The following is a 25,960-nucleotide window of genomic DNA, read 5'->3' on the forward strand; positions in this document are numbered from 1 at the left end:
TGCCGTATCTTTGCCGCCACCTTTTTTTCCCAGATGTCGCCTCCTTTTGAGAAAAAAAGGTCAATGACTAAATCCAATGCAATTTGCTATTAACCGCTACCACATGTGTGTTTTTTCCTTCACCCTTCCATTTCAGTGGCGCAATGAAATAGATCATTCCTTTCCGGTCGGTCGCGGAAACCTCATCTTCGGCTGGAGCGCAATCGGCGTGGCGGTCAGCTTCTTCCTCGTTAGTATAGTGGTGAGTATCCCCACCTGTCACGCGGGAGACCGGGTTTCGATTCCCCGACGGGGAGTGCTTCCTCTTTTTCTCTCCTCAGCCTTGCTTTCTCTGGAACTCTTTCCCAGGATCCTCTTCATCGTTGCCACTTTGACCTAGCCCATCCATGGCAGTACAGCTTCCTGTTTGACACCAAAAAAGCATTTCGGGCTTCCTAGCATCTCGCACATGTCACCTCGACAATGCCGGGCTATCTTTCCCTTCATTTCGCCTTCCAAACACAGCTTGGTCCCCAGGAATGACACGCCACACCCACTTTTCCTTTGGGGAAAAGAAGGTTAATTTTATCCAACTTCAGTTTCCTTTCCATGGACTTCGCCATTCAAATGACTCAAGATATCATCTGTAGAAGCGCCAATCTTGTCACCAAAGATCCAGTAGCCAAAGGAAGGCTTGAAGTCTTTCTTGAAAAATCCATGCAATCCAGTGTGATGAGATGGCACGGGAATCCACCATCATCTGCAGAAGTTTCCTTTTCTTTTTGGCAGAAAGTCTCAGGGCGTGCAAACGGCCAAACTTCTACAGATCCCAAGAGTCGACCCATCTGTCCCAAGACTGCCGTATCTTTGCCGCCACCTTTTTTTCCCAGATGTCGCCTCCTTTTGAGAAAAAAAGGTCAATGACTAAATCCAATGCAATTTGCTATTAACCGCTGCCACATGTGTGTTTTTACCTTCACCCTTCCATTTCAGTGGCGCAATGAAATAGATCATTCCTTTCCGGTCGGTCACGGAAACCTCATCTTCGGCTGGAGCGCAATCGGCGCAGTGGTCACCTTCTTCCTCGTTAGTATAGTGGTGAGTATCCCCGCCTGTCACGCAGGAGACTGGGGTTCGATTCCCCGACAGGGAGTGCTTCATCTTTTTCTCTCCTCAGCCTTGCTTTCTCTGGAACTCTTTCCCAGGATCCTCTTCATCGTTGCCACTTTGACCTAGCCCATCCATGGCAGTACAGCTTCCTGTTTGACACCAAAAAAGCATTTCGGGCTTCCTAGCATCTCGCACATGTCACCTCGACAATGCCGGGCTATCTTTCCCTTCATTTCGCCTTCCAAACACAGCTTGGTCCCCAGGAATGACACGCCACACCCACTTTTCCTTTGGGGAAAAGAAGGTTAATTTTGTCCAACTTCAGTTTCCTTTCCATGGACTTCGCCATTCAAATGACTCAAGATATCATCTGTAGAAGCGCCAATCTTGTCACCAAAGATCCAGTAGCCAAAGGAAGGCTTGAAGTCTTTCTTGAAAAATCCATGCAATCCAGTGTGATGAGATGGCACGGGAATCCACCATCATCTGCAGAAGTTTCCTTTTCTTTTTGGCAGAAAGTCTCAGGGCGTGCAAACGGCCAAACTTCTACAGATCCCAAGAGTCGACCCATCTGTCCCAAGACTGCCGTATCTTTGCCGCCACCTTTTTTTCCCAGATGTCGCCTCCTTTTGAGAAAAAAAGGTCAATGACTAAATCCAATGCAATTTGCTATTAACCGCTGCCACATGTGTGTTTTTTCCTTCACCCTTCCATTTCAGTGGCGCAATGAAATAGATCATTCCTTTCCGGTCGGTCGCGGAAACCTCATCTTTGGCTGGAGCGCAATCGGCACGGCAGTCAGCTTTTTCCTCGTTAGTATAGTGGTGAGTATCCCCGCCTGTCACGCGGGAGACCGGGGATCGATTCCCCGACGGGGAGTGCTTCCTCTTTTTCTCTCCTCAGCCTTGCTTTCTCTGGAACTCTTTCCCAGGATCCTCTTCATCGTTGCCACTTTGACCTAGCCCATCCATGGCAGTACAGCTTCCTGTTTGACACCAAAAAAGCATTTCGGGCTTCCTAGCATCTCGCACATGTCACCTCGACAATGCCGGGCTATCTTTCCCTTCATTTCGCCTTCCAAACACAGCTTGGTCCCCAGGAATGACACGCCACACCCACTTTTCCTTTGGGGAAAAGAAGGTTAATTTTGTCCAACTTCAGTTTCCTTTCCATGGACTTCGCCATTCAAATGACTCAAGATATCATCTGTAGAAGCGCCAATCTTGTCACCAAAGATCCAGTAGCCAAAGGAAGGCTTGAAGTCTTTCTTGAAAAATCCATGCAATCCAGTGTGATGAGATGGCACGGGAATCCACCATCATCTGCAGAAGTTTCCTTTTCTTTTTGGCAGAAAGTCTCAGGGCGTGCAAACGGCCAAACTTCTACAGATCCCAAGAGTCGACCCATCTGTCCCAAGACTGCCGTATCTTTGCCGCCACCTTTTTTTCCCAGATGTCGCCTCCTTTTGAGAAAAAAAGGTCAATGACTAAATCCAATGCAATTTGCTATTAACCGCTGCCACATGTGTGTTTTTTCCTTCACCCTTCCATTTCAGTGGCGCAATGAAATAGATCATTCCTTTCCGGTCGGTCGCGGAAACCTCATCTTCGGCTGGAGCGCAATCGGCGTGGCGGTCAGCTTCTTCCTCATTAGTATAGTGGTGAGTATCCCCACCTGTCACGCGGGAGACCGGGTTTCGATTCCCCGACGGGGAGTGCTTCCTCTTTTTCTCTCCTCAGCCTTGCTTTCTCTGGAACTCTTTCCCAGGATCCTCTTCATCGTTGCCACTTTGACCTAGCCCATCCATGGCAGTACAGCTTCCTGTTTGACACCAAAAAAGCATTTCGGGCTTCCTAGCATCTCGCACATGTCACCTCGACAATGCCGGGCTATCTTTCCCTTCATTTCGCCTTCCAAACACAGCTTGGTCCCTAGGAATGACACGCCACACCCACTTTTCCTTTGGGGAAAAGAAGGTTAATTTTGTCCAACTTCAGTTTCCTTTCCATGGACTTCGCCATTCAAATGACTCAAGATATCATCTGTAGAAGCGCCAATCTTGTCACCAAAGATCCAGTAGCCAAAGGAAGGCTTGAAGTCTTTCTTGAAAAATCCATGCAATCCAGTGTGATGAGATGGCACGGGAATCTACCATCATCTGCAGAAGTTTCCTTTTCTTTTTGGCAGAAAGTCTCAGGGCGTGCAAACGGCGAAACTTTTACAGATCCCAAGAGTCGACCCATCTGTCCCAAGACTGCCGTATCTTTGCCGCCACCTTTTTTTCCCAGATGTCGCCTCCTTTTGAGAAAAAAAGGTCAATGACTAAATCCAATGCAATTTGCTATTAACCGCTGCCACATGTGTGTTTTTTCCTTCACCCTTCCATTTCAGTGGCGCAATGAAATAGATCATTCCTTTCCGGTCGGTCGCGGAAACCTCATCTTCGGCTGGAGCGCAATCGGCGTGGCGGTCAGCTTCTTCCTCATTAGTATAGTGGTGAGTATCCCCACCTGTCACGCGGGAGACCGGGTTTCGATTCCCCGACGGGGAGTGCTTCCTCTTTTTCTCTCCTCAGCCTTGCTTTCTCTGGAACTCTTTCCCAGGATCCTCTTCATCGTTGCCACTTTGACCTAGCCCATCCATGGCAGTACAGCTTCCTGTTTGACACCAAAAAAGCATTTCGGGCTTCCTAGCATCTCGCACATGTCACCTCGACAATGCCGGGCTATCTTTCCCTTCATTTCGCCTTCCAAACACAGCTTGGTCCCCAGGAATGACACGCCACACCCACTTTTCCTTTGGGGAAAAGAAGGTTAATTTTGTCCAACTTCAGTTTCCTTTCCATGGACTTCGCCATTCAAATGACTCAAGATATCATCTGTAGAAGCGCCAATCTTGTCACCAAAGATCCAGTAGCCAAAGGAAGGCTTGAAGTCTTTCTTGAAAAATCCATGCAATCCAGTGTGATGAGATGGCACGGGAATCCACCATCATCTGCAGAAGTTTCCTTTTCTTTTTGGCAGAAAGTCTCAGGGCGTGCAAACGGCCAAACTTCTACAGATCCCAAGAGTCGACCCATCTGTCCCAAGACTGCCGTATCTTTGCCGCCACCTTTTTTTCCCAGATGTCGCCTCCTTTTGAGAAAAAAAGGTCAATGACTAAATCCAATGCAATTTGCTATTAACCGCTGCCACATGTGTGTTTTTTCCTTCACCCTTCCATTTCAGTGGCGCAATGAAATAGATCATTCCTTTCCGGTCGGTCGCGGAAACCTCATCTTCGGCTGGAGCGCAATCGGCGCGGCGGTCAGCTTCTTCCTCGTTAGTATAGTGGTGAGTATCCCCGCCTGTCACGCGGGAGACCGGGGTTCGATTCCCCGACGGGGAGTGCTTCCTCATTTTCTCTCCTCAGCCTTGCTTTCTCTGGAACTCTTTCCCAGGATCCTCTTCATCGTTGCCACTTTGACCTAGCCCATCCATGGCAGTACAGCTTCCTGTTTGACACCAAAAAAGCATTTCGGGCTTCCTAGCATCTCGCACATGTCACCTCGACAATGCCGGGCTATCTTTCCCTTCATTTCGCCTTCCAAACACAGCTTGGTCCCCAGGAATGACACGCCACACCCACTTTTCCTTTGGGGAAAAGAAGGTTAATTTTGTCCAACTTCAGTTTCCTTTCCATGGACTTCGCCATTCAAATGACTCAAGATATCATCTGTAGAAGCGCCAATCTTGTCATCAAAGATCCAGTAGCCAAAGGAAGGCTTGAAGTCTTTCTTGAAAAATCCATGCAATCCAGTGTGATGAGATGGCACGGGAATCCACCATCATCTGCAGAAGTTTCCTTTTCTTTTTGGCAGAAAGTCTCAGGGCGTGCAAACGGCCAAACTTCTACAGATCCCAAGAGTCGACCCATCTGTCCCAAGACTGCCGTATCTTTGCCGCCACCTTTTTTTCCCAGATGTCGCCTCCTTTTGAGAAAAAAAGGTCAATGACTAAATCCAATGCAATTTGCTATTAACCGCTGCCACATGTGTGTTTTTTCCTTCACCCTTCCATTTCAGTGGCGCAATGAAATAGACCATTCCTTTCCGGTCGGTCGCGGAAACCTCATCTTTGGCTGGAGCGCAATCGGCACGGCGGTCAGCTTTTTCCTCGTTAGTATAGTGGTGAGTATCCCCGCCTGTCACGCGGGAGACCGGGGTTCGATTCCCCGACGGGCAGTGCTTCCTCTTTTTCTCTCCTCAGCCTTGCTTTCTCTGGAACTCTTTCCCAGGATCCTCTTCATCGTTGCCACTTTGACCTAGCCCATCCATGGCAGTACAGCTTCCTGTTTGACACCAAAAAAGCATTTCGGGCTTCCTAGCATCTCGCACATGTCACCTCGACAATGCCGGGCTATCTTTCCCTTCATTTCGCCTTCCAAACACAGCTTGGTCCCCAGGAATGACACGCCACACCCACTTTTCCTTTGGGGAAAAGAAGGTTAATTTTGTCCAACTTCAGTTTCCTTTCCATGGACTTCGCCATTCAAATGACTCAAGATATCATCTGTAGAAGCGCCAATCTTGTCACCAAAGATCCAGTAGCCAAAGGAAGGCTTGAAGTCTTTCTTGAAAAATCCATGCAATCCAGTGTGATGAGATGGCACGGGAATCCACCATCATCTGCAGAAGTTTCCTTTTCTTTTTGGCAGAAAGTCTCAGGGCGTGCAAACGGCCAAACTTTTACAGATCCCAAGAGTCGACCCATCTGTCCCAAGACTGCCGTATCTTTGCCGCCACCTTTTTTTCCCAGATGTCGCCTCCTTTTGAGAAAAAAAGGTCAATGACTAAATCCAATGCAATTTGCTATTAACCGCTGCCACATGTGTGTTTTTTCCTTCACCCTTCCATTTCAGTGGCGCAATGAAATAGATCATTCCTTTCCGGTCGGTCGCGGAAACCTCATCTTCGGCTGGAGCGCAATCGGTGTGGCGGTCAGCTTCTTCCTCGTTAGTATAGTGGTGAGTATCCCCGCCTGTCACGCGGGAGACCGGGTTTCGATTCCCCGACGGGGAGTGCTTCCTCTTTTTCTCTCCTCAGCCTTGCTTTCTCTGGAACTCTTTCCCAGGATCCTCTTCATCGTTGCCACTTTGACCTAGCCCATCCATGGCAGTACAGCTTCCTGTTTGACACCAAAAAAGCATTTCGGGCTTCCTAGCATCTCGCACATGTCACCTCGACAATGCCGGGCTATCTTTCCCTTCATTTCGCCTTCCAAACACAGCTTGGTCCCCAGGAATGACACGCCACACCCACTTTTCCTTTGGGGAAAAGAAGGTTAATTTTGTCCAACTTCAGTTTCCTTTCCATGGACTTCGCCATTCAAATGACTCAAGATATCATCTGTAGAAGCGCCAATCTTGTCACCAAAGATCCAGTAGCCAAAGGAAGGCTTTAAGTCTTTCTTGAAAAATCCATGCAATCCAGTGTGATGAGATGGCACGGGAATCCACCATCATCTGCAGAAGTTTCCTTTTCTTTTTGGCAGAAAGTCTCAGGGCGTGCAAACGGCCAAACTTCTACAGATCCCAAGAGTCGACCCATCTGTCCCAAGACTGCCGTATCTTTGCCGCCACCTTTTTTTCCCAGATGTCGCCTCCTTTTGAGAAAAAAAGGTCAATGACTAAATCCAATGCAATTTGCTATTAACCGCTGCCACATGTGTGTTTTTTCCTTCACCCTTCCATTTCAGTGGCGCAATGAAATAGATCATTCCTTTCCGGTCGGTCGCGGAAACCTCATCTTCGGCTGGAGCGCAATCGGCGCGGCAGTCACCTTCTTCCTCGTTAGTATAGTGGTGAGTATCCCCGCCTGTCACGCGGGAGACCGGGGTTCGATTCCCCGACGGGGAGTGCTTCCTCTTTTTCTCTCCTCAGCCTTGCTTTCTCTGGAACTCTTTCCCAGGATCCTCTTCATCGTTGCCACTTTGACTAGCCCATCCATGGCAGTACAGCTTCCTGTTTGACACCAAAAAAGCATTTCGGGCTTCCTAGCATCTCGCACATGTCACCTCGACAATGCCGGGCTATCTTTCCCTTCATTTCGCCTTCCAAACACAGCTTGGTCCCCAGGAATGACACGCCACACCCACTTTTCCTTTGGGGAAAAGAAGGTTAATTTTGTCCAACTTCAGTTTCCTTTCCATGGACTTCGCCATTCAAATGACTCAAGATATCATCTGTAGAAGCGCCAATCTTGTCACCAAAGATCCAGTAGCCAAAGGAAGGCTTGAAGTCTTTCTTGAAAAATCCATGCAATCCAGTGTGATGAGATGGCACGGGAATCCACCATCATCTGCAGAAGTTTCCTTTTCTTTTTGGCAGAAAGTCTCAGGGCGTGCAAACGGCCAAACTTCTACAGATCCCAAGAGTCGACCCATCTGTCCCAAGACTGCCGTATCTTTGCCGCCACCTTTTTTTCCCAGATGTCGCCTCCTTTTGAGAAAAAAAGGTCAATGACTAAATCCAATGCAATTTGCTATTAACCGCTGCCACATGTGTGTTTTTTCCTTCACCCTTCCATTTCAGTGGCGCAATGAAATAGATCATTCCTTTCCGGTCGGTCGCGGAAACCTCATCTTTGGCTGGAGCGCAATCGGCATGGCGGTCAGCTTTTTCCTCGTTAGTATAGTGGTGAGTATCCCCGCCTGTCACGCGGGAGACCGGGGTTCGATTCCCCGACGGGGAGTGCTTCCTCTTTTTCTCTCCTCAGCCTTGCTTTCTCTGGAACTCTTTCCCAGGATCCTCTTCATCGTTGCCACTTTGACCTAGCCCATCCATGGCAGTACAGCTTCCTGTTTGACACCAAAAAAGCATTTCGGGCTTCCTAGCATCTCGCACATGTCACCTCGACAATGCCGGGCTATCTTTCCCTTCATTTCGCCTTCCAAACACAGCTTGGTCCCCAGGAATGACACGCCACACCCACTTCCTTTGGGGAAAAGAAGGTTAATTTTGTCCAACTTCAGTTTCCTTTCCATGGACTTCGCCATTCAAATGACTCAAGATATCATCTGTAGAAGCGCCAATCTTGTCACCAAAGATCCAGTAGCCAAAGGAAGGCTTGAAGTCTTTCTTGAAAAATCCATGCAATCCAGTGTGATGAGATGGCACGGGAATCCACCATCATCTGCAGAAGTTTCCTTTTCTTTTTGGCAGAAAGTCTCAGGGCGTGCAAACGGCCAAACTTCTACAGATCCCAAGAGTCGACCCATCTGTCCCAAGACTGCCGTATCTTTGCCGCCACCTTTTTTTCCCAGATGTCGCCTCCTTTTGAGAAAAAAAGGTCAATGACTAAATCCAATGCAATTTGCTATTAACCGCTGCCACATGTGTGTTTTTTCCTTCACCCTTCCATTTCAGTGGCGCAATGAAATAGATCATTCCTTTCCGGTCGGTCGCGGAAACCTCATCTTTGGCTGGAGCGCAATCGGCACGGCGGTCAGCTTTTTCCTCGTTAGTATAGTGGTGAGTATCCCCGCCTGTCACGCGGGAGACCGGGGTTCGATTCCCCGAAGGGGAGTGCTTCCTCTTTTTCTCTCCTCAGCCTTGCTTTCTCTGGAACTCTTTCCCAGGATCCTCTTCATCGTTGCCACTTTGACCTAGCCCATCCATGGCAGTACAGCTTCCTGTTTGACACCAAAAAAGCATTTCGGGCTTCCTAGCATCTCGCACATGTCACCTCGACAATGCCGGGCTATCTTTCCCTTCATTTCGCCTTCCAAACACAGCTTGGTCCCCAGGAATGACACGCCACACCCACTTTTCCTTTGGGGAAAAGAAGGTTAATTTTGTCCAACTTCAGTTTCCTTTCCATGGACTTCGCCATTCAAATGACTCAAGATATCATCTGTAGAAGCGCCAATCTTGTCACCAAAGATCCAGTAGCCAAAGGAAGGCTTGAAGTCTTTCTTGAAAAATCCATGCAATCCAGTGTGATGAGATGGCACGGGAATCTACCATCATCTGCAGAAGTTTCCTTTTCTTTTTGGCAGAAAGTCTCAGGGCGTGCAAACGGCGAAACTTTTACAGATCCCAAGAGTCGACCCATCTGTCCCAAGACTGCCGTATCTTTGCCGCCACCTTTTTTTCCCAGATGTCGCCTCCTTTTGAGAAAAAAAGGTCAATGACTAAATCCAATGCAATTTGCTATTAACCGCTGCCACATGTGTGTTTTTTCCTTCACCCTTCCATTTCAGTGGCGCAATGAAATAGATCATTCCTTTCCGGTCGGTTGCGGAAACCTCATCTTCGGCTGGAGCGCAATCGGCGTGGCGGTCAGCTTCTTCCTCGTTAGTATAGTGGTGAGTATCCCCACCTGTCACGCGGGAGACCGGGTTTCGATTCCCCGACGGGGAGTGCTTCCTCTTTTTCTCTCCTCAGCCTTGCTTTCTCTGGAACTCTTTCCCAGGATCCTCTTCATCGTTGCCACTTTGACCTAGTCCATCCATGGCAGTACAGCTTCCTGTTTGACACCAAAAAAGCATTTCGGGCTTCCTAGCATCTCGCACATGTCACCTCGACAATGCCGGGCTATCTTTCCCTTCATTTCGCCTTCCAAACACAGCTTGGTCCCTAGGAATGACACGCCACACCCACTTTTCCTTTGGGGAAAAGAAGGTTAATTTTGTCCAACTTCAGTTTCCTTTCCATGGACTTCGCCATTCAAATGACTCAAGATATCATCTGTAGAAGCGCCAATCTTGTCACCAAAGATCCAGTAGCCAAAGGAAGGCTTGAAGTCTTTCTTGAAAAATCCATGCAATCCAGTGTGATGAGATGGCACGGGAATCCACCATCATCTGCAGAAGTTTCCTTTTCTTTTTGGCAGAAAGTCTCAGGGCGTGCAAACGGCGAAACTTTTACAGATCCCAAGAGTCGACCCATCTGTCCCAAGACTGCCGTATCTTTGCCGCCACCTTTTTTTCCCAGATGTCGCCTCCTTTTGAGAAAAAAAGGTCAATGACTAAATCCAATGCAATTTGCTATTAACCGCTGCCACATGTGTGTTTTTTCCTTCACCCTTCCATTTCAGTGGCGCAATGAAATAGATCATTCCTTTCCGGTCGGTCGCGGAAACCTCATCTTTGGCTGGAGCGCAATCGGCACGGCGGTCAGCTTTTTCCTCGTTAGTATAGTGGTGAGTATCCCCGCCTGTCACGCGGGAGACCGGGGTTCGATTCCCCGACGGGGAATGCTTCCTCTTTTTCTCTCCTCAGCCTTGCTTTCTCTGGAACTCTTTCCCAGGATCCTCTTCATCGTTGCCACTTTGACCTAGCCCATCCATGGCAGTACAGCTTCCTGTTTGACACCAAAAAAGCATTTCGGGCTTCCTAGCATCTCGCACATGTCACCTCGACAATGCCGGGCTATCTTTCCCTTCATTTCGCCTTCCAAACACAGCTTGGTCCCCAGGAATGACACGCCACACCCACTTTTCCTTTGGGGAAAAGAAGGTTAATTTTGTCCAACTTCAGTTTCCTTTCCATGGACTTCGCCATTCAAATGACTCAAGATATCATCTGTAGAAGCGCCAATCTTGTCACCAAAGATCCAGTAGCCAAAGGAAGGCTTGAAGTCTTTCTTGAAAAATCCATGCAATCCAGTGTGATGAGATGGCACGGGAATCCACCATCATCTGCAGAAGTTTCCTTTTCTTTTTGGCAGAAAGTCTCAGGGCGTGCAAACGGCGAAACTTTTACAGATCCCAAGAGTCGACCCATCTGTCCCAAGACTGCCGTATCTTTGCCGCCACCTTTTTTTCCCAGATGTCGCCTCCTTTTGAGAAAAAAAGGTCAATGACTAAATCCAATGCAATTTGCTATTAACCGCTGCCACATGTGTGTTTTTTCCTTCACCCTTCCATTTCAGTGGCGCAATGAAATAGATCATTCCTTTCCGGTCGGTCGCGGAAACCTCATCTTCGGCTGGAGCGCAATCGGCGTGGCGGTCAGCTTCTTCCTCGTTAGTATAGTGGTGAGTATCCCCACCTGTCACGCGGGAGACCGGGGTTCGATTCCCCGACGGGGAGTGCTTCCTCTTTTTCTCTCCTCAGCCTTGCTTTCTCTGGAACTCTTTCCCAGGATCCTCTTCATCGTTGCCACTTTGACCTAGCCCATCCATGGCAGTACAGCTTCCTGTTTGACACCAAAAAAGCATTTCGGGCTTCCTAGCATCTCGCACATGTCACCTCGACAATGCCGGGCTATCTTTCCCTTCATTTCGCCTTTACAAACACAGCTTGGTCCCCAGGAATGACACGCCACACCCACTTTTCCTTTGGGGAAAAGAAGGTTAATTTTGTCCAACTTCAGTTTCCTTTCCATGGACTTCGCCATTCAAATGACTCAAGATATCATCTGTAGAAGCGCCAATCTTGTCACCAAAGATCCAGTAGCCAAAGGAAGGCTTGAAGTCTTTCTTGAAAAATCCATGCAATCCAGTGTGATGAGATGGCGCGGGAATCCACCATCATCTGCAGAAGTTTCCTTTTCTTTTTGGCAGAAAGTCTCAGGGCGTGCAAACGGCCAAACTTCTACAGATCCCAAGAGTCGACCCATCTGTCCCAAGACTGCCGTATCTTTGCCGCCACCTTTTTTTCCCAGATGTCGCCTCCTTTTGAGAAAAAAAGGTCAATGACTAAATCCAATGCAACTTGCTATTAACCGCTGCCACATGTGTGTTTTTTCCTTCACCCTTCCATTTCAGTGGCGCAATGAAATAGATCATTTTCTTTCCGGTCGGTCGCGGAAACCTCATCTTCGGCTGGAGCGCAATCGGCACGGCGGTCAGCTTCTTCCTCGTTAGTATAGTGGTGAGTATCCCCGCCTGTCACGCGGGAGACCGGGGTTCGATTCCCCAACGGGGAGTGCTTCCTCTTTTTCTCTCCTCAGCCTTGCTTTCTCTGGAACTCTTTCCCAGGATCCTCTTCATCGTTGCCACTTTGACCTAGCCCATCCATGGCAGTATAGCTTCCTGTTTGACACCAAAAAAGCATTTTGGGCTTCCTAGCATCTCGCACATGTCACCTCGACAATGCCGGGCTATCTTTCCCTTCATTTCGCCTTCCAAACACAGCTTGGTCCCTAGGAATGACACGCCACACCCACTTTTCCTTTGGGGAAAAGAAGGTTAATTTTGTCCAACTTCAGTTTCTTTTCCATGGACTACGCCATTCAAATGACTTAAGATATCATCTGTAGAAGCGCCAATCTTGTCACCAAAGATCCAGTAGCCAAAGGAAGGCTTGAAGTCTTTCTTGAAAAATCCATGCAATCCAGTGTGATGAGATGGCACGGGAATCCACCATCATCTGCAGAAGTTTCCTTTTCTTTTTGGCAGAAAGTCTCAGGGCGTGCAAACGGCCAAACTTCTACAGATCCCAAGAGTCGACCCATCTGTCCCAAGACTGCTGTATCTTTGCCGCCACCTTTTTTTCCCAGATGTCGCCTCCTTTTGAGAAAAAAAGGTCAATGACTAAATCCAATGCAATTTGCTATTAACCGCTGCCACATGTGTGTTTTTTCCTTCACCCTTCCATTTCAGTGGCGCAATGAAATAGATCATTCCTTTCCGGTCGGTCGCGGAAACCTCATCTTCAGCTGGAGCGCAATCGGCGCGGCCGTCACCTTCTTCCTCGTTAGTATAGTGGTGAGTATCCCCGCCTGTCACGCGGGAGACCGGGGTTCGATTCCCCGACGGGGAGTGCTTCCTCTTTTTCTCTCCTCAGCCTTGCTTTCTCTGGAACTCTTTCCCAGGATCCTCTTCATCGTTGCCACTTTGACCTAGCCCATCCATGGCAGTACAGCTTCCTGTTTGACACCAAAAAAGCATTTCGGGCTTCCTAGCATCTCGCACATGTCACCTCGACAATGCCGGGCTATCTTTCCCTTCATTTCGCCTTCCAAACACAGCTTGGTCCCCAGGAATGACACGCCACACCCACTTTTCCTTTGGGGAAAAGAAGGTTAATTTTGTCCAACTTCAGTTTCCTTTCCATGGACTTCGCCATTCAAATGACTCAAGATATCATCTGTAGAAGCGCCAATCTTGTCACCAAAGATCCAGTAGCCAAAGGAAGGCTTGAAGTCTTTCTTGAAAAATCCATGCAATCCAGTGTGATGAGATGGCACGGGAATCCACCATCATCTGCAGAAGTTTCCTTTTCTTTTTGGCAGAAAGTCTCAGGGCGTGCAAACGGCCAAACTTCTACAAATCCCAAGAGTCGACCCATCTGTCCCAAGACTGCCGTATCTTTGCCGCCACCTTTTTTTCCCAGATGTCGCCTCCTTTTGAGAAAAAAAGGTCAATGACTAAATCCAATGCAATTTGCTATTAACCGCTGCCACATGTGTGTTTTTTCCTTCACCCTTCCATTTCAGTGGCGCAATGAAATAGATCATTCCTTTCCGGTCGGTCGCGGAAACCTCATCTTTGGCTGGAGCGCAATCGGCATGGCGGTCAGCTTTTTCCTCGTTAGTATAGTGGTGAGTATCCCCGCCTGTCACGCGGGAGACCGGGGTTCGATTCCCCGACGGGGAGTGCTTCCTCTTTTTCTCTCCTCAGCCTTGCTTTCTCTGGAACTCTTTCCCAGGATCCTCTTCATCGTTGCCACTTTGACCTAGCCCATCCATGGCAGTACAGCTTCCTGTTTGACACCAAAAAAGCATTTCGGGCTTCCTAGCATCTCGCACATGTCACCTCGACAATGCCGGGCTATCTTTCCCTTCATTTCGCCTTCCAAACACAGCTTGGTCCCCAGGAATGACACGCCACACCCACTTTTCCTTTGGGGAAAAGAAGGTTAATTTTGTCCAACTTCAGTTTCCTTTCCATGGACTTCGCCATTCAAATGACTCAAGATATCATCTGTAGAAGCGCCAATCTTGTCACCAAAGATCCAGTAGCCAAAGGAAGGCTTGAAGTCTTTCTTGAAAAATCCATGCAATCCAGTGTGATGAGATGGCACGGGAATCCACCATCATCTGCAGAAGTTTCCTTTTCTTTTTGGCAGAAAGTCTCAGGGCGTGCAAACGGCCAAACTTCTACAGATCCCAAGAGTCGACCCATCTGTCCCAAGACTGCCGTATCTTTGCCGCCACCTTTTTTTCCCAGATGTCGCCTCCTTTTGAGAAAAAAAGGTCAATGACTAAATCCAATGCAATTTGCTATTAACCGCTGCCACATGTGTGTTTTTTCCTTCACCCTTCCATTTCAGTGGCGCAATGAAATAGACCATTCCTTTCCGGTCGGTCGCAGAAACCTCATCTTTGGCTGGAGCGCAATCGGCACGGCGGTCAGCTTTTTCCTCGTTAGTATAGTGGTGAGTATCCCCGCCTGTCACGCGGGAGACCGGGGTTCGATTCCCCGACGGGGAGTGCTTCCTCTTTTTCTCTCCTCAGCCTTGCTTTCTCTGGAACTCTTTCCCAGGATCCTCTTCATCGTTGCCACTTTGACCTAGCCCATCCATGGCAGTACAGCTTCCTGTTTGACACCAAAAAAGCATTTCGGGCTTCCTAGCATCTCGCACATGTCACCTCGACAATGCCGGGCTATCTTTCCCTTCATTTCGCCTTCCAAACACAGCTTGGTCCCCAGGAATGACACGCCACACCCACTTTTCCTTTGGGGAAAAGAAGGTTAATTTTGTCCAACTTCAGTTTCCTTTCCATGGACTTCGCCATTCAAATGACTTAAGATATCATCTGTAGAAGCGCCAATCTTGTCACCAAAGATCCAGTAGCCAAAGGAAGGCTTGAAGTCTTTCTTGAAAAATCCATGCAATCCAGTGTGATGAGATGGCACGGGAATCCACCATCATCTGCAGAAGTTTCCTTTTCTTTTTGGCAGAAAGTCTCAGGGCGTGCAAACGGCCAAACTTTTACAGATCCCAAGAGTCGACCCATCTGTCCCAAGACTGCCGTATCTTTGCCGCCACCTTTTTTTCCCAGATGTCGCCTCCTTTTGAGAAAAAAAGGTCAATGACTAAATCCAATGCAATTTGCTATTAACCGCTGCCACATGTGTGTTTTTTCCTTCACCCTTCCATTTCAGTGGCGCAATGAAATAGATCATTCCTTTCCGGTCGGTCGCGGAAACCACATCTTCGGCTGGAGCGCAATCGGCGTGGCGGTCAGCTTCTTCCTCGTTAGTATAGTGGTGAGTATCCCCGCCTGTCACGCGGGAGACCGGGTTTCGATTCCCCGACGGGGAGTGCATCCTCTTTTTCTCTCCTCAGCCTTGCTTTCTCTGGAACTCTTTCCCAGGATCCTCTTCATCGTTGCCACTTTGACCTAGCCCATCCATGGCAGTACAGCTTCCTGTTTGACACCAAAAAAGCATTTTGGGCTTCCTAGCATCTCGCACATGTCACCTCGACAATGCCGGGCTATCTTTCCCTTCATTTCGCCTTCCAAACACAGCTTGGTCCCCAGGAATGACACGCCACACCCACTTTTCCTTTGGGGAAAAGAAGGTTAATTTTGTCCAACTTCAGTTTCCTTTCCATGGACTTCGCCATTCAAATGACTCAAGATATCATCTGTAGAAGCGCCAATCTTGTCACCAAAGATCCAGTAGCCAAAGGAAGGCTTGAAGTCTTTCTTGAAAAATCCATGCAATCCAGTGTGATGAGATGGCGCGGGAATCCACCATCATCTGCAGAAGTTTCCTTTTCTTTTTGGCAGAAAGTCTCAGGGCGTGCAAACGGCCAAACTTCTACAGATCCCAAGAGTCGACCCATCTGTCCCAAGACTGCCGTATCTTTGCCGCCACCTTTTTTTCCCAGATGTCGCCTCCTTTTGAGAAAAAAAGGTCAATGACTAAATCCAATGCAATTTGCTATTAACCGCTGCCACATGTGTGTTTTTTCCTTCACCCTTCCATTTCAGTGGCGCAATGAAATAGATCATTCCTTTCCGGTCGGTCGCGGAAACCTCATCTTCGGCTGGAGCGCAATCGGCGCGGCGGTCAGCTTCTTTCTCGTTAGTATAGTGGTGAGTATCCCCGCCTGTCACGCGGGAGACCGGGGTTCGATTCCCCGACGGGGAGTGCTTCCTCTTTTTCTCTCCTCAGCCTTGCTTTCTCTGGAACTCTTTCCCAGGATCCTCTTCATCGTTGCCACTTTGACTAGCCCATCCATGGCCGTACAGCTTCCTGTTTGACACCAAAAAAGCATTTCGGGCTTCCTAGCATCTCGCACATGTCACCTCGACAATGCCGGGCTATCTTTCCCTTCATTTCGCCTTCCAAACACAGCTTGGTCCCCAGGAATGACACACCACACCCACTTTTCCTTTGGGGAAAAGAAGGTTAATTTTGTCCAACTTCAGTTTCCTTTCCATGGACTTCGCCATTCAAATGACTCAAGATATCATCTGTAGAAGCGCCAATCTTGTCACCAAAGATCCAGTAGCCAAAGGAAGGCTTGAAGTCTTTCTTGAAAAATCCATGCAATCCAGTGTGATGAGATGGCACGGGAATCCACCATCATCTGCAGAAGTTTCCTTTTCTTTTTGGCAGAAAGTCTCAGGGCGTGCAAACGGCCAAACTTCTACAGATCCCAAGAGTCGACCCATCTGTCCCAAGACTGCCGTATCTTTGCCGCCACCTTTTTTTCCCAGATGTCGCCTCCTTTTGAGAAAAAAAGGTCAATGACTAAATCCAATGCAATTTGCTATTAACCGCTGCCACATGTGTGTTTTTTCCTTCACCCTTCCATTTCAGTGGCGCAATGAAATAGATCATTCCTTTCCGGTCGGTCGCGGAAACCTCATCTTTGGCTGGAGCGCAATCGGCATGGCAGTCAGCTTTTTCCTCGTTAGTATAGTGGTGAGTATCCCCGCCTGTCACGCGGGAGACCGGGGTTCGATTCCCCGACGGGGAGTGCTTCCTCTTTTTCTCTCCTCAGCCTTGCTTTCTCTGGAACTCTTTCCCAGGATCCTCTTCATCGTTGCCACTTTGACCTAGCCCATCCATGGCAGTACAGCTTCCTGTTTGACACCAAAAAAGCATTTCGGGCTTCCTAGCATCTCGCACATGTCACCTCGACAATGCCGGGCTATCTTTCCCTTCATTTCGCCTTCCAAACACAGCTTGGTCCCCAGGAATGACACGCCACACCCACTTTTCCTTTGGGGAAAAGAAGGTTAATTTTGTCCAACTTCAGTTTCCTTTCCATGGACTTCGCCATTCAAATGACTCAAGATATCATCTGTAGAAGCGCCAATCTTGTCACCAAAGATCCAGTAGCCAAAGGAAGGCTTGAAGTCTTTCTTGAAAAATCCATGCAATCCAGTGTGATGAGATGGCACGGGAATCCACCATCATCTGCAGAAGTTTCCTTTTCTTTTTGGCAGAAAGTCTCAGGGCGTGCAAACGGCCAAACTTCTACAGATCCCAAGAGTCGACCCATCTGTCCCAAGACTGCCGTATCTTTGCCGCCACCTTTTTTTCCCAGATGTCGCCTCCTTTTGAGAAAAAAAGGTCAATGACTAAATCCAATGCAATTTGCTATTAACCGCTGCCACATGTGTGTTTTTTCCTTCACCCTTCCATTTCAGTGGCGCAATGAAATAGATCATTCCTTTCCGGTCGGTCGCGGAAACCTCATCTTTGGCTGGAGCGCAATCGGCACGGCGGTCAGCTTTTTCCTCGTTAGTATAGTGGTGAGTATCCCCGCCTGTCACGCGGGAGACCGGGGTTCGATTCCCCGACGGGGAGTGCTTCCTCTTTTTCTCTCCTCAGCCTTGCTTTCTCTGGAACTCTTTCCCAGGATCCTCTTCATCGTTGCCACTTTGACCTAGCCCATCCATGGCAGTACAGCTTCCTGTTTGACACCATAAAAGCATTTCGGGCTTCCTAGCATCTCGCACATGTCACCTCGACAATGCCGGGCTATCTTTCCCTTCATTTCGCCTTCCAAACACAGCTTGGTCCCCAGGAATGACACGCCACACCCACTTTTCCTTTGGGGAAAAGAAGGTTAATTTTGTCCAACTTCAGTTTCCTTTCCATGGACTTCGCCATTCAAATGACTCAAGATATCATCTGTAGAAGCGCCAATCTTGTCACCAAAGATCCAGTAGCCAAAGGAAGGCTTGAAGTCTTTCTTGAAAAATCCATGCAATCCAGTGTGATGAGATGGCACGGGAATCTACCATCATCTGCAGAAGTTTCCTTTTCTTTTTGGCAGAAAGTCTCAGGGCGTGCAAACGGCGAAACTTTTACAGATCCCAAGAGTCGACCCATCTGTCCCAAGACTGCTGTATCTTTGCCGCCACCTTTTTTTCCCAGATGTCGCCTCCTTTTGAGAAAAAAAGGTCAATGACTAAATCCAATGCAATTTGCTATTAACCGCTGCCACATGTGTGTTTTTTCCTTCACCCTTCCATTTCAGTGGCGCAATGAAATAGATCATTCCTTTCCGGTCGGTCGCGGAAACCTCATCTTCGGCTGGAGCGCAATCGGCGTGGCGGTCAGCTTCTTCCTCATTAGTATAGTGGTGAGTATCCCCACCTGTCACGCGGGAGACCGGGTTTCGATTCCCCGACGGGGAGTGCTTCCTCTTTTTCTCTCCTCAGCCTTGCTTTCTCTGGAACTCTTTCCCAGGATCCTCTTCATCGTTGCCACTTTGACCTAGCCCATCCATGGCAGTACAGCTTCCTGTTTGACACCAAAAAAGCATTTCGGGCTTCCTAGCATCTCGCACATGTCACCTCGACAATGCCGGGCTATCTTTCCCTTCATTTCGCCTTCCAAACACAGCTTGGTCCCTAGGAATGACACGCCACACCCACTTTTCCTTTGGGGAAAAGAAGGTTAATTTTGTCCAACTTCAGTTTCCTTTCCATGGACTACGCCATTCAAATGACTTAAGATATCATCTGTAGAAGCGCCAATCTTGTCACCAAAGATCCAGTAGCCAAAGGAAGGCTTTAAGTCTTTCTTGAAAAATCCATGCAATCCAGTGTGATGAGATGGCACGGGAATCCACCATCATCTGCAGAAGTTTCCTTTTCTTTTTGGCAGAAAGTCTCAGGGCGTGCAAACGGCCAAACTTCTACAGATCCCAAGAGTCGACCCATCTGTCCCAAGACTGCCGTATCTTTGCCGCCACCTTTTTTTCCCAGATGTCGCCTCCTTTTGAGAAAAAAAGGTCAATGACTAAATCCAATGCAATTTGCTATTAACCGCTACCACATGTGTGTTTTTTCCTTCACCCTTCCATTTCAGTGGCGCAATGAAATAGATCATTCCTTTCCGGTCGGTCGCGGAAACCTCATCTTCGGCTGGAGCGCAATCGGCGTGGCGGTCAGCTTCTTCCTCGTTAGTATAGTGGTGAGTATCCCCACCTGTCACGCGGGAGACCGGGTTTCGATTCCCCGACGGGGAGTGCTTCCTCTTTTTCTCTCCTCAGCCTTGCTTTCTCTGGAACTCTTTCCCAGGATCCTCTTCATCGTTGCCACTTTGACCTAGCCCATCCATGGCAGTACAGCTTCCTGTTTGACACCAAAAAAGCATTTCGGGCTTCCTAGCATCTCGCACATGTCACCTCGACAATGCCGGGCTATCTTTCCCTTCATTTCGCCTTCCAAACACAGCTTGGTCCCCAGGAATGACACGCCACACCCACTTTTCCTTTGGGGAAAAGAAGGTTAATTTTATCCAACTTCAGTTTCCTTTCCATGGACTTCGCCATTCAAATGACTCAAGATATCATCTGTAGAAGCGCCAATCTTGTCACCAAAGATCCAGTAGCCAAAGGAAGGCTTGAAGTCTTTCTTGAAAAATCCATGCAATCCAGTGTGATGAGATGGCACGGGAATCCACCATCATCTGCAGAAGTTTCCTTTTCTTTTTGGCAGAAAGTCTCAGGGCGTGCAAACGGCCAAACTTCTACAGATCCCAAGAGTCGACCCATCTGTCCCAAGACTGCCGTATCTTTGCCGCCACCTTTTTTTCCCAGATGTCGCCTCCTTTTGGGAAAAAAAGGTCAATGACTAAATCCAATGCAATTTGCTATTAACCGCTGCCACATGTGTGTTTTTTCCTTCACCCTTCCATTTCAGTGGCGCAATGAAATAGATCATTCCTTTCCGGTCGGTCGCGGAAACCTCATCTTTGGCTGGAGCGCAATCGGCACGGCGGTCAGCTTTTTCCTCGTTAGTATAGTGGTGAGTATCCCCGCCTGTCACGCGGGAGACCGGGGTTCGATTCCCCGACGGGGAGTGCTTCCTCTTTTTCTCTCCTCAGCCTTGCTTTCTCTGGAACTCTTTCCCAGGATCCTCTTCATCGTTGCCACTTTGACCTAGCCCATCCATGGCAGTACAGCTTCCTGTTTGACACCAAAAAAGCATTTCGGGCTTCCTCGCATCTCGCACATGTCACCTCGACAATGCCGGGCTATCTTTCCCTTCATTTCGCCTTCCAAACACAGCTTGGTCCCCAGGAATGACACGCCACACCCACTTTTCCTTTGGGGAAAAGAAGGTTAATTTTGTCCAACTTCAGTTTCCTTTCCATGGACTTCGCCATTCAAATGACTCAAGATATCATCTGTAGAAGCGCCAATCTTGTCACCAAAGATCCAGTAGCCAAAGGAAGGCTTGAAGTCTTTCTTGAAAAATCCATGCAATCCAGTGTGATGAGATGGCACGGGAATCCACCATCATCTGCAGAAGTTTCCTTTTCTTTTTGGCAGAAAGTCTCAGGGCGTGCAAACGGCCAAACTTCTACAGATCCCAAGAGTCGACCCATCTGTCCCAAGACTGCCGTATCTTTGCCGCCACCTTTTTTTCCCAGATGTCGCCTCCTTTTGAGAAAAAAAGGTCAATGACTAAATCCAATGCAATTTGCTATTAACCGCTGCCACATGTGTGTTTTTACCTTCACCCTTCCATTTCAGTGGCGCAATGAAATAGATCATTCCTTTCCGGTCGGTCACGGAAACCTCATCTTCGGCTGGAGCGCAATCGGCGCAGTGGTCACCTTCTTCCTCGTTAGTATAGTGGTGAGTATCCCCGCCTGTCACGCAGGAGACTGGGGTTCGATTCCCCGACAGGGAGTGCTTCATCTTTTTCTCTCCTCAGCCTTGCTTTCTCTGGAACTCTTTCCCAGGATCCTCTTCATCGTTGCCACTTTGACCTAGCCCATCCATGGCAGTACAGCTTCCTGTTTGACACCAAAAAAGCATTTCGGGCTTCCTAGCATCTCGCACATGTCACCTCGACAATGCCGGGCTATCTTTCCCTTCATTTCGCCTTCCAAACACAGCTTGGTCCCCAGGAATGACACGCCACACCCACTTTTCCTTTGGGGAAAAGAAGGTTAATTTTGTCCAACTTCAGTTTCCTTTCCATGGACTTCGCCATTCAAATGACTCAAGATATCATCTGTAGAAGCGCCAATCTTGTCACCAAAGATCCAGTAGCCAAAGGAAGGCTTGAAGTCTTTCTTGAAAAATCCATGCAATCCAGTGTGATGAGATGGCACGGGAATCCACCATCATCTGCAGAAGTTTCCTTTTCTTTTTGGCAGAAAGTCTCAGGGCGTGCAAACGGCCAAACTTCTACAGATCCCAAGAGTCGACCCATCTGTCCCAAGACTGCCGTATCTTTGCCGCCACCTTTTTTTCCCAGATGTCGCCTCCTTTTGAGAAAAAAAGGTCAATGACTAAATCCAATGCAATTTGCTATTAACCGCTGCCACATGTGTGTTTTTTCCTTCACCCTTCCATTTCAGTGGCGCAATGAAATAGATCATTCCTTTCCGGTCGGTCGCGGAAACCTCATCTTTGGCTGGAGCGCAATCGGCACGGCAGTCAGCTTTTTCCTCGTTAGTATAGTGGTGAGTATCCCCGCCTGTCACGCGGGAGACCGGGGATCGATTCCCCGACGGGGAGTGCTTCCTCTTTTTCTCTCCTCAGCCTTGCTTTCTCTGGAACTCTTTCCCAGGATCCTCTTCATCGTTGCCACTTTGACCTAGCCCATCCATGGCAGTACAGCTTCCTGTTTGACACCAAAAAAGCATTTCGGGCTTCCTAGCATCTCGCACATGTCACCTCGACAATGCCGGGCTATCTTTCCCTTCATTTCGCCTTCCAAACACAGCTTGGTCCCCAGGAATGACACGCCACACCCACTTTTCCTTTGGGGAAAAGAAGGTTAATTTTGTCCAACTTCAGTTTCCTTTCCATGGACTTCGCCATTCAAATGACTCAAGATATCATCTGTAGAAGCGCCAATCTTGTCACCAAAGATCCAGTAGCCAAAGGAAGGCTTGAAGTCTTTCTTGAAAAATCCATGCAATCCAGTGTGATGAGATGGCACGGGAATCCACCATCATCTGCAGAAGTTTCCTTTTCTTTTTGGCAGAAAGTCTCAGGGCGTGCAAACGGCCAAACTTCTACAGATCCCAAGAGTCGACCCATCTGTCCCAAGACTGCCGTATCTTTGCCGCCACCTTTTTTTCCCAGATGTCGCCTCCTTTTGAGAAAAAAAGGTCAATGACTAAATCCAATGCAATTTGCTATTAACCGCTGCCACATGTGTGTTTTTTCCTTCACCCTTCCATTTCAGTGGCGCAATGAAATAGATCATTCCTTTCCGGTCGGTCGCGGAAACCTCATCTTTGGCTGGAGCGCAATCGGCACGGCGGTCAGCTTTTTCCTCGTTAGTATAGTGGTGAGTATCCCCGCCTGTCACGCGGGAGACCGGGGTTCGATTCCCCGACGGGGAGTGCTTCCTCTTTTTCTCTCCTCAGCCTTGCTTTCTCTGGAACTCTTTCCCAGGATCCTCTTCATCGTTGCCACTTTGACCTAGCCCATCCATGGCAGTACAGCTTCCTGTTTGACACCAAAAAAGCATTTCGGGCTTCCTAGCATCTCGCACATGTCACCTCGACAATGCCGGGCTATCTTTCCCTTCATTTCGCCTTCCAAACACAGCTTGGTCCCCAGGAATGACACGCCACACCCACTTTTCCTTTGGGGAAAAGAAGGTTAATTTTGTCCAACTTCAGTTTCCTTTCCATGGACTTCACCATTCAAATGACTCAAGATATCATCTGTAGAAGCGCCAATCTTGTCACCAAAGATCCAGTAGCCAAAGGAAGGCTTGAAGTCTTTCTTGAAAAATCCATGCAATCCAGTGTGATGAGATGGCACGGGAATCTACCATCATCTGCAGAAGTTTCCTTTTCTTTTTGGCAGAAAGTCTCAGGGCGTGCAAACGGCGAAACTTTTACAGATCCCAAGAGTCGACCCATCTGTCCCAAGACTGCCGTATCTTTGCCGCCACCTTTTTTTCCCAGATGTCGCCTCCTTTTGAGAAAAAAAGGTCAATGACTAAATCCAATGCAATTTGCTATTAACCGCTGCCACATGTGTGTTTTTTCCTTCACCCTTCCATTTCAGTGGCGCAATGAAATAGATCATTCCTTTCCGGTCGGTCGCGGAAACCTCATCTTCGGCTGGAGCGCAATCGGCGTGGCGGTCAGCTTCTTCCTCATTAGTATAGTGGTGAGTATCCCCACCTGTCACGCGGGAGACCGGGTTTCGATTCCCCGACGGGGAGTGCTTCCTCTTTTTCTCTCCTCAGCCTTGCTTTCTCTGGAACTCTTTCCCAGGATCCTCTTCATCGTTGCCACTTTGACCTAGCCCATCCATGGCAGTACAGCTTCCTGTTTGACACCAAAAAAGCATTTCGGGCTTCCTAGCATCTCGCACATGTCACCTCGACAATGCCGGGCTATCTTTCCCTTCATTTCGCCTTCCAAACACAGCTTGGTCCCTAGGAATGACACGCCACACCCACTTTTCCTTTGGGGAAAAGAAGGTTAATTTTGTCCAACTTCAGTTTCCTTTCCATGGACTTCGCCATTCAAATGACTCAAGATATCATCTGTAGAAGCGCCAATCTTGTCACCAAAGATCCAGTAGCCAAAGGAAGGCTTGAAGTCTTTCTTGAAAAATCCATGCAATCCAGTGTGATGAGATGGCACGGGAATCTACCATCATCTGCAGAAGTTTCCTTTTCTTTTTGGCAGAAAGTCTCAGGGCGTGCAAACGGCGAAACTTTTACAGATCCCAAGAGTCGACCCATCTGTCCCAAGACTGCCGTATCTTTGCCGCCACCTTTTTTTCCCAGATGTCGCCTCCTTTTGAGAAAAAAAGGTCAATGACTAAATCCAATGCAATTTGCTATTAACCGCTGCCACATGTGTGTTTTTTCCTTCACCCTTCCATTTCAGTGGCGCAATGAAATAGATCATTCCTTTCCGGTCGGTCGCGGAAACCTCATCTTCGGCTGGAGCGCAATCGGCGTGGCGGTCAGCTTCTTCCTCATTAGTATAGTGGTGAGTATCCCCACCTGTCACGCGGGAGACCGGGTTTCGATTCCCCGACGGGGAGTGCTTCCTCTTTTTCTCTCCTCAGCCTTGCTTTCTCTGGAACTCTTTCCCAGGATCCTCTTCATCGTTGCCACTTTGACCTAGCCCATCCATGGCAGTACAGCTTCCTGTTTGACACCAAAAAAGCATTTCGGGCTTCCTAGCATCTCGCACATGTCACCTCGACAATGCCGGGCTATCTTTCCCTTCATTTCGCCTTCCAAACACAGCTTGGTCCCCAGGAATGACACGCCACACCCACTTTTCCTTTGGGGAAAAGAAGGTTAATTTTGTCCAACTTCAGTTTCCTTTCCATGGACTTCGCCATTCAAATGACTCAAGATATCATCTGTAGAAGCGCCAATCTTGTCACCAAAGATCCAGTAGCCAAAGGAAGGCTTGAAGTCTTTCTTGAAAAATCCATGCAATCCAGTGTGATGAGATGGCACGGGAATCCACCATCATCTGCAGAAGTTTCCTTTTCTTTTTGGCAGAAAGTCTCAGGGCGTGCAAACGGCCAAACTTCTACAGATCCCAAGAGTCGACCCATCTGTCCCAAGACTGCCGTATCTTTGCCGCCACCTTTTTTTCCCAGATGTCGCCTCCTTTTGAGAAAAAAAGGTCAATGACTAAATCCAATGCAATTTGCTATTAACCGCTGCCACATGTGTGTTTTTTCCTTCACCCTTCCATTTCAGTGGCGCAATGAAATAGATCATTCCTTTCCGGTCGGTCGCGGAAACCTCATCTTCGGCTGGAGCGCAATCGGCGCGGCGGTCAGCTTCTTCCTCGTTAGTATAGTGGTGAGTATCCCCGCCTGTCACGCGGGAGACCGGGGTTCGATTCCCCGACGGGGAGTGCTTCCTCATTTTCTCTCCTCAGCCTTGCTTTCTCTGGAACTCTTTCCCAGGATCCTCTTCATCGTTGCCACTTTGACCTAGCCCATCCATGGCAGTACAGCTTCCTGTTTGACACCAAAAAAGCATTTCGGGCTTCCTAGCATCTCGCACATGTCACCTCGACAATGCCGGGCTATCTTTCCCTTCATTTCGCCTTCCAAACACAGCTTGGTCCCCAGGAATGACACGCCACACCCACTTTTCCTTTGGGGAAAAGAAGGTTAATTTTGTCCAACTTCAGTTTCCTTTCCATGGACTTCGCCATTCAAATGACTCAAGATATCATCTGTAGAAGCGCCAATCTTGTCACCAAAGATCCAGTAGCCAAAGGAAGGCTTGAAGTCTTTCTTGAAAAATCCATGCAATCCAGTGTGATGAGATGGCACGGGAATCCACCATCATCTGCAGAAGTTTCCTTTTCTTTTTGGCAGAAAGTCTCAGGGCGTGCAAACGGCCAAACTTCTACAGATCCCAAGAGTCGACCCATCTGTCCCAAGACTGCCGTATCTTTGCCGCCACCTTTTTTTCCCAGATGTCGCCTCCTT

General features: G+C 48.5%; 12 non-coding genes across 12 annotated transcripts; all 12 read left to right on the forward strand.

Annotated features, from left to right (window-relative positions):
• Positions 1-4,404: 4,404 nt before the first annotated feature.
• Positions 4,405-4,476, forward strand: TRNAD-GUC (transfer RNA aspartic acid (anticodon GUC)). Its single transcript has one exon. It is a non-coding gene; the product is annotated as a tRNA-Asp (tRNA).
• A 2,436-nt stretch (positions 4,477-6,912) lies between these two features.
• Positions 6,913-6,984, forward strand: TRNAD-GUC (transfer RNA aspartic acid (anticodon GUC)). The gene has a single exon. It is a non-coding gene; the product is annotated as a tRNA-Asp (tRNA).
• A 763-nt stretch (positions 6,985-7,747) lies between these two features.
• On the forward strand, positions 7,748-7,819 carry TRNAD-GUC (transfer RNA aspartic acid (anticodon GUC)). Its single transcript has one exon. It is a non-coding gene; the product is annotated as a tRNA-Asp (tRNA).
• A 2,434-nt stretch (positions 7,820-10,253) lies between these two features.
• TRNAD-GUC (transfer RNA aspartic acid (anticodon GUC)) lies at positions 10,254-10,325 on the forward strand. The gene has a single exon. It is a non-coding gene; the product is annotated as a tRNA-Asp (tRNA).
• Positions 10,326-12,763: 2,438 nt separating this feature from the next.
• Positions 12,764-12,835, forward strand: TRNAD-GUC (transfer RNA aspartic acid (anticodon GUC)). The gene has a single exon. It is a non-coding gene; the product is annotated as a tRNA-Asp (tRNA).
• Positions 12,836-13,599: 764 nt separating this feature from the next.
• Positions 13,600-13,671, forward strand: TRNAD-GUC (transfer RNA aspartic acid (anticodon GUC)). Its single transcript has one exon. It is a non-coding gene; the product is annotated as a tRNA-Asp (tRNA).
• Positions 13,672-14,435: 764 nt separating this feature from the next.
• On the forward strand, positions 14,436-14,507 carry TRNAD-GUC (transfer RNA aspartic acid (anticodon GUC)). Its single transcript has one exon. It is a non-coding gene; the product is annotated as a tRNA-Asp (tRNA).
• Positions 14,508-16,942: 2,435 nt separating this feature from the next.
• TRNAD-GUC (transfer RNA aspartic acid (anticodon GUC)) lies at positions 16,943-17,014 on the forward strand. The gene has a single exon. It is a non-coding gene; the product is annotated as a tRNA-Asp (tRNA).
• Positions 17,015-17,778: 764 nt separating this feature from the next.
• On the forward strand, positions 17,779-17,850 carry TRNAD-GUC (transfer RNA aspartic acid (anticodon GUC)). The gene has a single exon. It is a non-coding gene; the product is annotated as a tRNA-Asp (tRNA).
• A 2,436-nt stretch (positions 17,851-20,286) lies between these two features.
• TRNAD-GUC (transfer RNA aspartic acid (anticodon GUC)) lies at positions 20,287-20,358 on the forward strand. The gene has a single exon. It is a non-coding gene; the product is annotated as a tRNA-Asp (tRNA).
• A 2,436-nt stretch (positions 20,359-22,794) lies between these two features.
• TRNAD-GUC (transfer RNA aspartic acid (anticodon GUC)) lies at positions 22,795-22,866 on the forward strand. The gene has a single exon. It is a non-coding gene; the product is annotated as a tRNA-Asp (tRNA).
• Positions 22,867-25,302: 2,436 nt separating this feature from the next.
• Positions 25,303-25,374, forward strand: TRNAD-GUC (transfer RNA aspartic acid (anticodon GUC)). Its single transcript has one exon. It is a non-coding gene; the product is annotated as a tRNA-Asp (tRNA).
• Positions 25,375-25,960: the final 586 nt, after the last annotated feature.

Source organism: Leptodactylus fuscus, unplaced genomic scaffold, assembly GCF_031893055.1.
Source record: "Leptodactylus fuscus isolate aLepFus1 unplaced genomic scaffold, aLepFus1.hap2 HAP2_SCAFFOLD_378, whole genome shotgun sequence".
NCBI classification, from domain to species: Eukaryota; Metazoa; Chordata; class Amphibia; order Anura; family Leptodactylidae; genus Leptodactylus; species Leptodactylus fuscus.